The sequence below is a fragment of the Amphibalanus amphitrite genome, unplaced genomic scaffold (assembly GCF_019059575.1).
Source record: "Amphibalanus amphitrite isolate SeventyFive unplaced genomic scaffold, NRLGWU_Aamphi_draft 002087F_arrow, whole genome shotgun sequence".
NCBI classification, from domain to species: Eukaryota; Metazoa; Arthropoda; class Thecostraca; order Balanomorpha; family Balanidae; genus Amphibalanus; species Amphibalanus amphitrite.
In genome coordinates, this window is record NW_024883580.1 from 9,859 (window position 1) to 24,800 (window position 14,942).

The 14,942-nt window shown below is 46.3% G+C and overlaps 1 long non-coding RNA gene across 1 annotated transcript; it reads left to right on the forward strand.

The window, feature by feature from the left end:
• Positions 1-4,642: 4,642 nt before the first annotated feature.
• Positions 4,643-7,170, forward strand: LOC122376288. The gene is made up of 2 exons (XR_006255584.1): positions 4,643-4,728; positions 5,400-7,170. It is a non-coding gene; the product is annotated as an uncharacterized LOC122376288 (long non-coding RNA).
• Positions 7,171-14,942: the final 7,772 nt, after the last annotated feature.

The window sequence follows — 14,942 nt, forward strand, 5'->3', positions numbered from 1 at the left end:
TGGAATGGATGGTCAAGCACACTGGCGGATCCAGGGGGGGGGGGCATTAGGGCATATGCCCCTCCCCCAGACAGGAGCCTGGGGAGGGCATTCAGTACAAGTTGCCCTTCTTACGCCTTATTACGTTACGTACACTTCTTACGCCTATAACGAGGAACTAAATAAAAATGGTTTAGAAAACCTTCCTAGTAACTACTTTTGTGATCAGAGTCGTTTTAGTCAGCGGCGCGAGAACTTCTTCCAGACTGGGGGGGGGCTGAACCATAATAGAGATCAACCTAGGTACCCCAATCTAGTTTTCCAACCGGTTTTAGGCCACTTATTTTCAGACTTTGGTCTTTCAACAACAACAAAAAAACGAAAAAATGCAAAAAGTGAGGCATTCCGTCTCAGCTGAGTGAAAAACTACCGTTTTGGCAACCTGGGTAAAGGTTTAATCTGTCAACTGAGTTGCCGAGCCAGTGAAAGAGGTGGATTTTTCACTTACATGCTTTCTTCCTATGTGACCCACACCTAATTTGGGAAGGACAACGCTGCCCAACGGTTCCTGGCCTCATGAAAAGTTGTGTGGACCGCCCCCCGTCCGCAGAATTGTGAGGGCAAGCTTCCCCCGCCCACTGCCCCCTCACCGGTTCCCGCGCCTATGTATGAATCTATGAAATTAGTTGGTAGATTTCGATTTCGATTCCTCCAGCTGGGGGGGGGGGGCTCAAATACATTACGAGCCCCCCCCCAGTTTTTCGGCTGGGGGGCTCAGCCCCCTCTAGACCCCCCTCCGGTTCCGCGCCACTGGTTTAATAACCTCAATTTAGTTTGTCATTGCTTATTTTGTCTAAAAATATCTGCTTCTTAGTTCTAACCACAGGGGAGTCTGCCGCTTCAACCCTTTTGAACCGTATTGTCTACGATGGCACTCATATTGCGCAAATCATGCAGGAATCGGCCGCCGCCTATGCTTGGGAATAGGGATGGTTAGAATATGATTTACCTGTATGGCCGCAGCCAGTGCGCGTAACCGGGAGGGGGGGGGGGGCCAAGGGGCGGCGTGCCGCCTCACTAGATCATGGGCCCTATGGGCCCGAGAGGCCCTGCAGTGCCAATTGGCCCGCTCAGGGTCTAAGCGTGCTTATTTCGACTGAGATAAGACCCGCAGGCCTCGTGAGGCACCTCACAGAGTCACGGGCTCCTGAGTCACATCACACATCACATCATACATCACACATCTCCATAAGGGCCCCACTCCGGCTTCTGAGGCCCTGTGCGGGCCTCTGAGTGACATTGCTGACCTATTAAGCGTCACTTAATTAGGGTCCTGGCCCACCGCATGGAACGGCTCCACAGTTCCACACCAGTGTCTCTAAGGGCCCATACGGCGCCTGTGGGGTCTCACACCGGCGCCTTTGAGGGCCCACACCGCCAATCTGAGGGACTAACCATATTTCTTAAGGCCCTACATATGCGGCGGCTCTGAGGGCCCCACACTGGCGCCTCTGAAGGTCTTCACAGCGCAATCTGACGGCTACCTACCTGCACTATGTGGGCCCCACACTGGTGAGTCTGAGGGATCCCAGTGACGCCTGAGAGTGCCACGCCGGTCTCCAGAATCCCGCAAGGCACTGAACCCTGCTGGCCCTTGCTGGTCTCTTGAAGACCCCTGCCCAGATGCATGTGTCTCTGGGACTGAGGAGTGAGGACTCCAACTAACGATGCTTTGAAAGTCTTCAACCGGCGACTGTGAGGGCACCACACAGACGCGTCTGAGGGCCCTACACCGCCACCTCTGAGAAACCAGTGTCCTCCTGAGGCCCACATCATCGGCGACTCAGGGTCCCACACCGGCGCCTCTGGGCCCCACACAGTGCCTCTGGCAGCCACCATGGAAACTCTGTAGTCCTACACCGGTGACTCTGAGGGCCCCACCGGCGTCTGAGAGGACCATGCCGATCTCTAAGGATCCCACAGGGCTCCTGAGATACTGCCGGCCCTCAATTGCCGGCCTGTGAAGGCCCATTGTTGGCATCATACGGCCTGTTACCGGCCTCTGAGGGCCCTTTGTCGGTCTCTGAGAGGTCCTAATGGATTATTAAGCTTCGCATTTCGCACAAACAACTCCAATGGCCCCTCACACAGCCATCTGTGAATGGTGTGGGCTTAGCGCCACACCAGTGTCTGAGGCACCACAACGACGTCCATGTGATGCCTCAACAGCACCTTAGAGGGCCCACACCGGCTCCTTTGTGGTTCCTGCACCAGTGCCTTTGAGCGCCCCACACCACTGCCTCTGGGGAACCCACACCGATACCTTGATGGTCCCACGCCAGTACCTTAAGGTTCCACACCGGCGGCCCCGGGTCGGCTCTAACACCCGTCATTCTGAGGGGCTGAGGGCCCCAACGTCCCCACCATTTTCGTCGAGTTCTGGCGCTGCCGGGTATTTGTCCCAAAAGCCTCCTCCTCCTGGATCTGCCAATGGGGGTCAGGTGTCGAACATTTTTGTTTTTTGTTTTTTAGAAAAAAACGTGTCAGGCTATGACGAAAATAAAGTGGCCTAAGTCCGATGAGAAAATGGGATTTGGGGGTACCCTAGGTCTGGCTCCGTGACTGATATGCCCCCCCCCCCGTGCTAAATCCCTGGATCCGCCAGTGGTCAAGCATTGTTATTGAGTGTGGGGAATTCCTGCTGAATCCATAGACATTCATTGGTGAAGACCTGGTCTATCATCCTAGTCCAGGTTCGTAGGGGCTTCTGGCCGACTGGAAAACATTCATACACTACGCGGACGCCCGTGATACCCTCTTGCGCCGAAATTGGCGCAACCGATCTTGCGCTGAAATTTTTGTGTGATTTGAGCCAAAAATTAGGTGCTATTTGTGCGAAAATTAAGGCCTTTATATGAAGCACATGCAGTGTGCCACATCTACCGATCAGGCTATATGAACCAGACAGAGTGTTCCGGGGGCGGGGCCTTTGTATTCTCTCCCATGTTGAGCGTCCGAATGAGTTTTTCATTTCCACAGAACCCAATGCCTGAATAGTGGTTAGCACACTCTTGCTTCATGCCGTGAAACAAAGCTGGAGCCGTGAGCTCCGGGGCCACAAATTTGTGCCGATGTTAATAACGGCGGAGCAGCATGTGCTCCGGCACTCACCCTCTTCTCGGCACACTCTGCGCCGCGGGCACCGCTTGTCTAGCACTGCTGGCACGCCCGCGGAGTTGAGACAGGCCGATTCGGTGCCTTATGGAGCGAGCGGCTCCAGTGGCCCGCCCTTATCTGGTGCACCGAAACGGCATCCTCTCGGTCCGCTCCGGGGATAGGGAGCGGCGACGTGCTCCCGAGGAGTGGCTGAATAGTGAATTCTGAGCAGTTGTCGCGCCATTCCTGCGTGGCGCCAGTGACCGCCCTGGTCAGTGAGTGGGCGTTTTAAGTACAAGGCGGCCGCTGTTTTGTCAGGTCGTCCGCGCGCTCAATCCCCTCGATAGCAGTATTGCTTTGGGTGACCATCCCACCTTTAACCCTTGCCCGCACATGGTGGTTGCCACCCCCTTCCCCCCAGCTAGTCTTCTCTGCTCTGAACTCAACATTTTTTAAGCTAGAAGGCTGATTTTTGGTATAGCGCTGCTCTATCCTTTCTTAAATATCTACCGAAAATTTCAAGTTCTGTGATTTTGGTTTCGGAGACATGACCTTGTTTTTCAGGTCCGTCATGACCCAAATGGCCAATTCTCAACATCTTGCGTTGCCATGGGCCTTGTGAGCTTTTGACACCTTGATTTCGGCCTTTTTGCCAGTCTTACCTCCCACTATCATCGAACATGTTGTTCGACGATGTACAGGTGTCAGGCAGGGTCAAGTCAACCTAGGTCATCTAAGATAATTGCGTTTTAGGCAAGCTGAATTTACTTTTCAGTGGAGTTTTATGACTGCATTTTTGGTAAAAAAACTTCTCAATCATGATTTTATGTATATGGACACACAAAAAATCGGTGCACACATCAGTATACCACAGACACACACAGACATACAAAAACATATATAGACCTGACCTAACTTGACCGAAATGACCTCAGCAGCAAAAATCTGGTCGGGTAGTGTGACAAAAAGGTTCTAGCTGGCTTGGCAGCAGAAAACAGCATCGTCGTCGGTATAGATAAGCAGCGCACTTGATATCCAACGGTGACCCAAAAGCAACATTTTTTAGTTTGGCCTGACCTGGAAGTTCAATGACTGACCTGAGAAGGTAAAACAGGGTATCATTGGATTTTCTCTTCCAAAGAATCTTTTTGGTCTTCACCGCTAAGCTCTATCTCCAACAGGAACGAAAATGGCGAGGGGGTGGCAACCACCCCCATGTGCGCTCTAGGATGGGGAAAATGGCATGCGGGCAAGGGTGAACCATCACAATCAGCAATGACATATTATAGTGCATGTATGGCCTAAACTTTGAATTTCATTTAAAAGGGGGAAAAACGCAAGAAAATGCGTGAATGAAAAAATTTTAAATGAATTCAAAAGTTTAGGCCATACATGCACTATAATATTCACCTGTCCTTGATAATCCTCAATCAGCAATGAATTGATATGAAATGGATCCCATTTTCAGAACGTGAAGCTGAAGCCGGGCCAACGCAGAGCGTTGGCAGATCGTACACTCGCGACTGGGCTGCTGGAGCGGCCGGCGGCAGCATGGATGACAAACGTCAGCTCAGCAGCATGAAAGTCACGCGGGTAGGTCAGGTTGATGAGCCAGTCTTTTGCTTGCTGTAGCTACTTTGAAACACCTTTGTGCATTTTACAACCGACACAACTACTGACAGGTGTGCAGAGTCGATGGACGATTTGATGACTGACTCCGGGTTTGTCAGAAATGTTTCATCTTGCCTGCAACAATTCTTTGCACGCTCTTAGATTGCAAGACCTAAAATTGCAATATGTTTTAAAGTAATGTGCAGAGCTATGAAGAGGTTCTGGCACAAGTGTTGTTTCTGATTTTAACTGAAAAGGATTGTTCAAAACGTAAGCTTTGTCTTTACTACGACCAAATCTGGCTTTGAAGCATCAACGAACGTTTTAGTGTCTTGGGCCATGCTATATTGACACCGATCAGGAGTGGATTGACACCGATCCGGAGTCGGTAAGATTTGGGCGACTCAGACTTCCGGCACCGCGTGCGTGCGTGCGTGCGTGCGTGCGTGCGTGCGTGTGTGCGTGCGTGCGTGCGTGCATGCGTGCGTAAGTGCGTGCGTGCGTGCGTGCGTGCGTGCGTGTGTGTGTGTCTTTCATTTATACCACTTAACCTTATCTAGATGCTATATCAGTGCTGTTTCCTGTCCGCTTGTGCAATGTTATCCCCTCCCCTACACCGATTGCTGATGGGTTTCGTTCCCTGTGCGTTACAGTTCGCTTTCCACGTCGGTGGCAGGGCTTACCTAGCGGACCGGTGGAGTGGCGGTGGTACGTGTAGCTCACCTGGGGCGGCGGTGGCAGCATTCGCTGTATCCGATCATCTCCCAGTCCAGAGGCCCCATGCACGGCACCGGCCGGCGGCATGGACCTGGTGCAATTAGCCTAGCTCGGCCAGTCGGCCCAGCTTGTTCTCTCTCGGGCCGCGGGCCGACGTCGAGGAGCTCAGGCGGGCCAGTCACATGCTACAGCTACAGAACCGAGATGGTGGACCTCGTCGCAACGCTGCGCGGGCCGCTGGACCACTCAGAGGATGAACAGGGGGAACCCACCAGTCATCTGCAAAACTACGGATAGCCAGTCGGCCCTGTGCTCAAGACCGGCGACACAGCTCGAAGTTGCAGTGTGGAAGTCCCTGCTTAAGCGGGGAGAAAGATGACCGGATTCAAATCGGCGGCCCCGGTGCGGGCTGTAGGGTAATAAGCGTGCCCCAAGGAGGCGGCACAGTTACCGTGGTTAAACCGTGGTTAACAGTTACAGTTACCAGTTACAGTTAATCGTGGATTGTCACCCAAAGGTTAATGGAGGCATGGTGGCGTGACGGCGGACGGTCGGCGCGGCACCTTCTGTCACGGGATTGACAGTGCTGCATGGAGTGAACACTTCGGTGGAAATAGAGTGCGGGTCGGGGTGATGAAGTTCATCATTGAAATAGTTGTGAGGATCATCAGATGACAGACAAGAGCGGCAAGCGGGGAGGAATTATACCGGTGCTAGGTAAAGTTCGTTATGATCAAAGTGTAACTGATAATTGTACGATCCATTTGCTGTGCAACTGCTCATTGTGACGTTCATCCCCCCTCTCCCGTGGCCGTATGTATGAGAACGATAGTTCCGGCGATTTTTGACTAGCATTCGTAACATGATGCATGACGATGTATTTGTTTGGCGGGCTTTTCTGCACATTATACATGACCTGTTGTCTTCCCCTACCGCGATATTACTGGTTACCGATTCGCATGCCATGAATTTCACGCATCAGACCTCAATTACTTTATTGTGAACATAAGTGACTACGATTTGCGGGCAACACTTCTTTACAATTACAAATGCGGGCAACACTTCTTACAATTACAAGTATTTGTATTTTGTATGATCATTCAGATCATAATGATCATTCATATTCGTGATTGTGGTAACCTCGGTAATTTGCCGTTTGTGAAACTGTTCGGCGCGGTGTAAGCTGACATCTGCCGAGTTGAGCTCGGACCGAGCATGTTAGTTCTGCGCTGTTGGTTGCTACTATTGATGTCAATTATAGAAAACCAGAGTACCGATACCAAACAAAATACCAACCAAAACCGTGAGAAATATCGAAACCGAACCAACCTAGGAACATGAGGCAAATACCAAATTTATACCAATTTATCTGCGTCATATATTAGTATGGGTTCATAATACCAACAAAATATCAAATATAGGGGGATTGAAATACCAAATACCAAGTTGGTATCGGTTTGGTATCAGTATACCAAAATGTTGGTATCCGATTGACATCTCTAGTTGCTACTCTGTGCTCGTGGTAAATTCACATTATCATTTATACAGTTGAATGACAGATGAAGTTTCGTCTCGGCTTTGCGTGTGATTGGTGAAAGTTTTTTTTCCGTTTGAAATTGGTTAATGTGCGTTTTGTGCGCATATTTTTTAACCGGACTTCTTGAAGTATTGAGATGAATACACGAAGCACTGAGGGGGGATGCAGATTTCTGGCTTCTCGTCAAACTTCCTAAGGAATGTTCGAGACGGATTTTGTGGTAAATTTTCCATACGTAGGTCTAAAAAGTCACGTCGATGTCAGGTTAAGTCTGGGAACAAATATCTGCATTGGTTTATATAATGATAAATATTGTTATTCACCTGGGAAGGAATCATGTTTAGGACGAATATTCGAAACACCAGGTACTTTTTATTTATGGTAGCTTTCGAAATACTTTTAAATATAGCTATATAGCTTTTAAATACAAAACACGGTGTACCGCTGGCAAATGTGTACCGTGTGCTGAAGTAGTGAAAAAGTGCAGACCTGCGGAATTATAATATGTATTTTTTGTATGCATGTTGTTTCGCCGTTTTGACGATTTGCTTATGATGTTGAAGCGCATGTGATAGGCATCTGTCTTTTTTATCATTGCTGACGTCTCTGATATTACCTGATATTTTTACTCTTCATCGAAGAAGCGAAGACTTAATTTAAGCATGTGACCACATAATTTTGGAAATTTGAATGTGCGCCACTTATACGCATCCAAAAGATGTTTAATATCACGAAACGAACGACTAGGATGAATTGTTAATTTTGATTTGATTCTATGTGTGTCTAACTGTCTAGGCTGAGGAAGAAAGCCGCAGTGCTTTCCAAAGGTACCATAAATAAAAAGCACCTGGTGTTTCGAATATTCGTCCTAAATATCTGCATTGGCTTTGGAGAACAGCTAACATTATCTAATATTGGAGCGTCCGAGTTTGTCAATATCTGAAAACCGATTTGAGATTTCGCTGCGTGTGGTGGCAATATTATATTTCACGACATGGGACCTTAAAGAAGACTGAATATTCAAATGTTCTAATGCAATGATTGTTAGATTTTAAAAACAATGGTAACAATCATTGCACTAGAATATTTGAATATTCAGTCTTTTCTTTAACATCCCGTGCCTAACCGGTCGGCTGCCGATCGCGGTTGAGAATTAGAGCTGCCAGATTTCGAATGGAAACAAGCACAGTTCCCAAATGTTCTGTTCCGAGAAGTAATTGAGACGCTAGGATAATGTATCCAGTGCAAATTTTAAGAAGTCTGATGAACTGAACAGCCGTTTTTGTCTTTTCTTTAACATCCCGTGTCGTGAAATATAATAATGATAAGTTACGTTATATAAAACCGACATAAAGAAACCAAAGAAAAAGCCAGCAACGAGACAAGTGAACGTATTGAATATCAGTTTACAATACACACTTATTCAAAATTATAACAGAACACCATTGCCGTACAAACGACACAAAGTGCTGCGATGATCACCTCCCTGTAGAAGATACACGCAGCACCCCTCACCAGCGCTCGGAACAGACTGAAGGCGCCGGCTGACCGGCCGGCTACCGATCGCGGTTGAGAATTAGAGCTGCCAGATTTCCAATGGAAGCAAGCACAGTTCCCGAATGTTCTGTTACGAGAAGTAATCCAAACGCTAGAATTATGTATCCAGTGCAGATTTTAAGAAGACTAATGGGCTGAACAGCCGTTTTTAAAGAACTTGGCATACCATGTGTCCGTGTTGTAATTGATAACATTGATAATCTGGCAGCTCTAATACGTCAGCTGATAGGACCTAATTATCGTGGTCGGCCGCAACTGGCCGGCGACTTCAGTTTGTTCTAAGCACTGGTGAAGGGCGGTGCGTGCATCTTTACAGCGATGTGATCGTTGTAGCGCTGTGTGTCGTCTGTACGGCAAGGCTGCTATAATTTTGAATATGTTCAGTGAACTGGTATTCAATACTTTCACATGTGTCGTTGCTGCCTTTGTCTTTTTATTCTGTCTAGAATCTTCAGTCTTTTCTTTAACATCCCTTGTCGTGAAATATAATAATGATAAGTTACGTTATATAAAACCGACATAGATAAACCAAAGACAAAGCCAGCAACGAGACAACAGAACGTATTGAATATCAGTTTACAATACATACTTATTCAAACTTATAACAGACTTGCCGTATAGACGACACAAAGCGCTTCAATGATCACCTCGCTGTAGAAGATACACACAGCGCCCCTCACCAGCGCTCGGAACAGACTGAAGGCGCCGCCTCACCGGCCGGCTGCCGATCGCTGTTGAGAATTAGAGCTGCCAGATTTCCAATGGAAGCAAGCACAGTTCCCGAATGTTCTGTTACGAGAAGTAATCGAAACGCTAGAATTATGTATCCAGTGCAGATTTAAAGAAGACTGAACAGCCGTTTTTAAAGAATTTGGCATACCATGTGTCCGTGTTGTAATTGATAACATTGATAATCTGGCAGCTCTAATACGTCAGCTGATAGGACCTAATTATCGTGGTCGGCCGCAACTGGCCCATTCTGCCGGCGACTTCAGTTTGTTCTAAACACTGGTGAAGGGCGGTGCGTGCATCTTTACAGCGATGTGATCGTTGTAGCGCTGTGTGTCGTCTGTACGGCAAGGCTGTTATAATTTTGAATAAGTATGTTCAGTGAACTGGTATTCAATACTTTCACTTGTGTCGTTGCTGCCTTTGTCTTTTATTCTGTCTAGAATCTTCAGTCTTTTCTTTAACATCCCTTGTCGTGAAATATAATAATGATAAGTTACGTTATATAAAACCGACATAGATAAACCAAAGACAAAGCCAGCAACGAGACAACAGAACGTATTGAATATCAGTTTACAATACATACTTATTCAAACTTATAACAGACTTGCCGTATAGACGACACAAAGCGCTTCAATGATCACCTCGCTGTAGAAGATACACGCAGCACCCCTCACCAGCGCTCGGAACAGACTGAAGGCGCCGGCTGACCGGCCGGCTACCGATCGCGGTTGAGAATTAGAGCCGCCAGATTTCCAATGGAAGCAAGCACAGTTCCCGAATGTTCTGTTACGAGAAGTAATCCAAACGCTAGAATTATGTATCCAGTGCAGATTTTAAGAAGACTAATGGGCTGAACAGCCGTTTTTAAAGAACTTGGCATACCATGTGTCCGTGTTGTAATTGATAACATTGATCATCTGGCAGCTCTAATACGTCAGCTGATAGGACCTAATTATCGTGGTCGGCCGCAACTGGCCGGCGACTTCAGTTTGTTCTAAGCACTGGTGAAGGGCGGTGCGTGCATCTTTACAGCGATGTGATCGTTGTAGCGCTGTGTGTCGTCTGTACGGCAAGGCTGCTATAATTTTGAATAAGTATGTTCAGTGAACTGGTATTCAATACTTTCACTTGTGTCGTTGCTGCCTTTGTCTTTTTATTCTGTCTAGAATCTTCAGTCTTTTCTTTAACATCCCTTGTCGTGAAATATAATAATGATAAGTTACGTTATATAAAACCGACATAGATAAACCAAAGACAAAGCCAGCAACGAGACAACAGAACGTATTGAATATCAATTTACAATACATACTTATTCAAACTTATAACAGAATTGCCGTATAGACGACACAAAGCGCTTCAATGATCACCTCGCTAAAGAAGATACACGCAGAGCCCCTCACCAGCGCTCGGAACAGACTGAAGGCGCCGGCTCACCGGCCGGCTTCCGATCGCTGTTGAGAATTAGAGCTGCCAGATTTCCAATGGAAGCAAGCACAGTTCCCGAATGTTCTGTTACGAGAAGTAATCGAAACGCTAGAATTATGTATCCAGTGCAGATTTAAAGAAGACTGAACAGCCGTTTTTAAAGAATTTGGCATACCATGTGTCCGTGTTGTAATTGATAACATTGATAATCTGGCAGCTCTAATACGTCAGCTGATAGGACCTAATTATCGTGGTCGGCCGCAACTGGCCCATTCTGCCGGCGACTTCAGTTTGTTCTAAACACTGGTGAAGGGCGGTGCGTGCATCTTCTACAGCGATGTGATCGTTGTAGCGCTGTGTGTCGTCTGTACGGCAAGGCTGTTATAATTTTGAACAAGTATGTTCAGTGAACTGATATTCAATACTTTCACTAATAACATTGCTGCCTTTGTCTTTTTATTCTGTCTAGAGTCTTAAGTCTTTTCTTTAACATCCCTTGTCGTGAAATATAATAATGATTTATGTCGTTTATTTATGTCGGTTTTATGTTATATAAAACCGACATAAATAAACCAAAGACAAAGCCAGCAAAGAGACAACAGAACGTATTGAATATCAGTTTACAATACATACTTATTCAAACTTATAACAGACTTGCCGTATAGACGACACAAAGCGCTTCAATGATAACCTCGCTGTAGAAGATACACGCAGCGCCCCTCACCAGCGCTCGGAACAGACTGAAGGCGCCGGCTCACCGGCCGGCTTCCGATCGCTGTTGAGAATTAGAGCTGCCAGATTTCCAATGGAAGCAAGCTCAGTTCCCGAATGTTCTGTTACGAGAAGTAATCGAAACGCTAGAATTATGTATCCAGTGCAGATTTTAAGAAGACTAATGGGATGAACAGCCGTTTTTAAAGAACTTGGCATACCATGTGTCCGTGTTGTAATTGATAACATTGATAATCTGGCAGCTCTAATACGTCAGCTGATAGGACCTAATTATCGTGGTCGGCCGCAAGTGGCCCATTCTGCCGGTGAATTCAGTTTGTTCTGAGCACTGGTGAGGGGCACTGCGTGTATCTTCTACAGCGAGGTGATCATTGAGCGTTTTGTGTCGTCTGTACGGCAAGTCTGTTATAAGTTTGAATAAGTATGTATTGTAAAAAATCGGATACAAAATAAATTCACCTCGCTGTAGAAGATACACGCAGTGCCCCTCACCAGTGCTCAGAACAAACTGAAGTCGCCGGCAGAATGGGCCAGTTGCGGCCGACCACGATAATTAGGTCCTATCAGCTGACGTATTAGAGCTGCCAGATTATCAATGTTATCAATTACAACACGAACACATGGTATGCCAAGTTCTTTAAAAACGGCTGTTCAGCCCACTAGTTTTCTTAAAATCTGCACTGCATACATTATTCTAGCGTTTCGATTACTTCTCGTAACAGAACATTCGGGATCTGAGCTTGTTTCCATTGGAAATCTGGCAGCTCTAATTCTCAACCGCGATCGGCAGCCGGCCGGTGAGCCGGCGCCTTCAGTCTGTTCCGAGCGCTGGTGAGGGGCGCTGCGTGTATCTTCTACAGCGAGGTGATCATTGAAGCGCTTTGTGTCGTCTATACGGCAAGTCTGTTATAAGTTTGAATAAGGATGTATTGTAAACTGATATTCAATACGTTCTGCTGTCTCGTTGCTGGCTTTGTCTTTGGTTTATGTCGGTTTTATATAAAATAACTTATCATTATTATATTTAACGACAAGGGATGTTAAAGAAAAGACTGAAGATTCTAGACAGAATAAAAAGACAAAGGCAGCAACGACACAAGTGAAAGTATTGAATACCAGTTCATTGAACATACTTATTCAAAATTATAACAGCCTTGCCGTACAGACGACACACAGCGCTACAACGATCACATCGCTGTAGAAGATGCACGCACCGCTCTTCACCAGTGCTTAGAACAACCTGAAGTCGCCGGCAGAATGGGCCAGATGCGGCCGACCACGATAATTAGGTCCTATCAGCTGACGTATTAGAGCTGCCAGATTTTCAATGTTATCAATTACAACACGGACACATGGTATGCCAAGTTCTTTAAAAACGGCTGTTCAGCCCACAAGTTTTCTTAAAATCTACACTGGATACATAATTCTAGCGTTTCGATTACTTCTCGTAATAGAACATTCGGGAACTGTGCTTGCTTCCATTGGAAATCTGGCAGCTCTAATTCTCAACCGCGATCGGCAGCCGGCCGGTGAGCCGGCGCCTTCAGTCTGTTCCGAGCACTGGTGAGGGGCGCTGCGTGTATCTTCTACAGCGAGGTGATCATTGAAGCGCTTTGTGTCGTCTATACGGCAAGTCTGTTATAAGTTTGAATAAGTATGTATTGTAAACTGATATTCAATACGTTCTGCTGTCTCGTTGCTGGCTTTGTCTTTGGTTTATGTCGGTTTTATATAACGTAACTTATCATTATTATATTTAACGACAAGGGATGTTAAAGAAAAGACTGAAGATTTTAGACAGAATAAAAAGACAAAGGCAGCAACGACACAAGTGAAAGTATTGAATACCAGTTCATTGAACATACTTATTCAAAATTATAACAGCCTTGCCGTACAGACGACACACAGCGCTACAACGATCACATCGCTGTAGAAGATGCACGCACCGCTCTTCACCAGTGCTTAGAACAACCTGAAGTCGCCGGCAGAATGGGCCAGATGCGGCCGACCACGATAATTAGGTCCTATCAGCTGACGTATTAGAGCTGCCAGATTTTCAATGTTATCAATTACAACACGGACACATGGTATGCCAAGTTCTTTAAAAACGGCTGTTCAGCCCACAAGTTTTCTTAAAATCTACACTGGATACATAATTCTAGCGTTTCGATTACTTCTCGTAATAGAACATTCGGGAACTGTGCTTGCTTCCATTGGAAATCTGGCAGCTCTAATTCTCAACCGCGATCGGCAGCCGGCCGGTGAGCCGGCGCCTTCAGTCTGTTCCGAGCACTGGTGAGGGGCGCTGCGTGTATCTTCTACAGCGAGGTGATCATTGAAGCGCTTTGTGTCGTCTGTACGGCAAGGCTGTTATAATTTTGAATAAGAATGTTCAGTGAACTGGTATTCAATACTTTCACTTGTGTCGTCGCTGCCTTTGTCTTTTTATTCTGTCTAAAATCTTCAGTCTTTTCTTTAACATGCCTTGTCGTGAAATATAATAATGATAAGTTACGTTATATAAAACCGATATAAATAAACCAAAGACAAAGCCAGCAACAAGACAACAGAAGTATCGAATATCAGTTTACAATACATACTTATTCAAACTTATAACAGACTTGCCGTATAGACGACACAAAGCGCTTCAATGATCACCTCGCTGTAGAAGATACACGCAGCGCCCCTCACCAGCGCTCGGAACAGACTGAAGGCGCCGGCTCACCGGCCGGCTTCCGATCGCGGTTGAGAATTAGAGCTGCCAGATTTCCAATGGAAGCAAGCACAGTTCCCGAATGTTCTGTTACGAGAAGTAATCGAAACGCTAGAATTATGTATCCAGTGCAGATTTTAAGAAGACTAATGGGCTGAACAGCCGTTTTTAAAGAACTTGGCATACCATGTGTCCGTGTTGTAATTGATAACATTGATAATCTGGACGCTCTAATACGTCAGCTGATAGGACCTAATTATCGTGGTCGGCCGCAACTGGCCCATTCTGCCGGCGAATTCAGTTTGTTCTGAGCACTGGTGAGGGGCACTGAGTGTATCTTCTACAGCGAGGTGATCATTGAAGCGTTTTGTGTCGTCTGTACGGCAAGTCTGTTATAAGTTTGAATAAGTATGTATTGTAAACCTATATTCAATACAATCACTTGTTTCGTTGCTGCTTTTGTCTTTGTTTTATTTCTGTCGGTTTTATATAACGTAACTTATCATTATTATATTTCACAACAAGGGATGTTAAAGGAAAGACTGAAGATTCTAGTGCAATGATTGTTACAATTGTTTTTAAAATCTTGCACATGGCAGATTTATTATCGCTAAATCTCGTGACAAAAAATCGGATACAAAATAAAAAGACAAAGGCAGCAAGGACACAAGTGAAGTATTGAATACTAGTTTACTGAACATACTTATTCAAAATTACAACAGCGTTGCCGTACAGACGACACACAGCGCTACAACGACCACATCGCTGTAGAAGATGCACGCA